We start from the raw sequence: 1,812 nt of genomic DNA on the forward strand, positions 1-1,812 counted from the left end.
GTTGATGAAGGGATGAAGGGACGGCCTTTAGATCATGTAGCCAAGGGCGTCCTAGCAGTAGGTTGAAGGAAGCTTTAATATCGACTACTTGAAACGTAGTGGCATGTTCAATTGCACCTGCAGTTATATTCATGGTGATTGTCCCCAATGCCTGTCGTCGCGAATTGTCATAAGCTCTTATCCCTTGGGTTGATGGGGATAAATCCTCATCTCTTATACCCAGCATCCTGGCGGTTCTGAGAGGGCATACGTTAATTGCTGAACCGTTATCAACAAGGGTCATAGGGACGTTCATTCTTTTGCATATAACCGTGAGGTTTAGAGCCTTGTTGTGTTTGTCACCTTCCGGGGGTAGATCCTTATCTGAAAAGGTGACTAAATTAATTGGACTTGGGAGGTCACTTGTGAGGAAGTTCGCGAGTCCCTCAGGAGTAGTGTCCGAATCTATGCCTACTTTAGCCAAAGCATCCATAACTGCTATTCTATGTTCTCGAGATGTGGCTAAGAGTTTCCATACATTCATTTCTACTTTAGTCTTCTTTAACTGTTTGACAACGTCGTTGTCTTCTATAATTGGTATGGGAATTTGCTGGATGGAAGGTATGGGTTGTGTTGAAATGGGTGGTTGGATCCTCCCGGATCTAGTGAGGACATCTATGGGTGAATCTTCGTCGTCCCAAATGTCACTTACAGGATAAATTGTCGATAGGGGAGTTTCTTCAATGTCTTTGAGATAGACATCCTCATCATCACTGTCCCACACTCCATTTATTGTGGCATCTTGTGGCAATTGAACTAGCTTTCCCTCATCGATGAAACGTTGAACCAAATCTTTGAATCTAAAACATTGGTCAATTGTGTGTCCCCCGGATTGGTGATATGCGCAGTAATACTTGTCTGTCCTTTTCAATGATTCAAAGGGCTTTGGCTCGAGAGGTTTGACTCTTCCACTTTCAAAGAGCATCTTGAACATGTTGGTATATGACATCCCAATTGGAGTGTATTTCCTAGTGCTCTTTTTAGGGGTGTCGATTACTTGGAAAGAGAAGGGTTTCTTTTTCTTGAGCAATTCATTTTGCTCTTTTATGGCTTCGAAAGTTTGTGATATAAACTCCTTCAATTCCTCTAGTATAAGTGTTAGTGCCACTACTTCCTGTTTAGATGCATATTCTTGAATGGGAAGGTCGAGAGCATCTTCGAAGATTTCTTCTTCGATAGTCTCGATAGGTTCTATAAGATTAGAGGGATCCTCTTGGTTTTCTTCGTCAGAAATGGCTAAGGAATCCGACAGTGGTGCAGTGTTGATGCTTGGCTTTTTACTTGCAGGGGGTAATGGGAGCTTGTTGCTATCAATCAGATCTTGAATGGCTTCCTTTAACCTCCAACAATTTTCCGTAGGATGACCTCTACCCTGGTGATATTTGCAATGTGCATTTGGGTTCCAGTTAGCGGTTCTCCTTTCGACGGGTGGATCTCCAAATGGTCCAAAGGGAGTTATGAGACCCTTTGCATGTAGGCGATCGAACGCGGTGTCATAACTCATACCGATAGGAGTATAGTTCTTCCTAAACGGTTTCTTTTGCCCTTGATTGTTGTTCATGGCTAGTACTTCATTAAGGGGAAAAGTATTGACATTATTTGAGTGGGTAGATTTGGACGAAGAAGGATTGTCGTTCTTCTTGTTTTTCCAGCCACTACTTGTGCTATTATTAGCAAGCTTTTGTTTGGTGAGGTCGTCCTCAATGTTAATCCCAATGTCATATACTGCTTTAAACGTGTTTAGGTTGTTTTGGTATTTTAAGTGTTTGGAAT

The sequence above is a fragment of the Chenopodium album genome, chromosome 20 (genome assembly GCF_948465745.1).
Source record: "Chenopodium album chromosome 20, dcCheAlbu1.1, whole genome shotgun sequence".
NCBI classification, from domain to species: Eukaryota; Viridiplantae; Streptophyta; class Magnoliopsida; order Caryophyllales; family Amaranthaceae; genus Chenopodium; species Chenopodium album.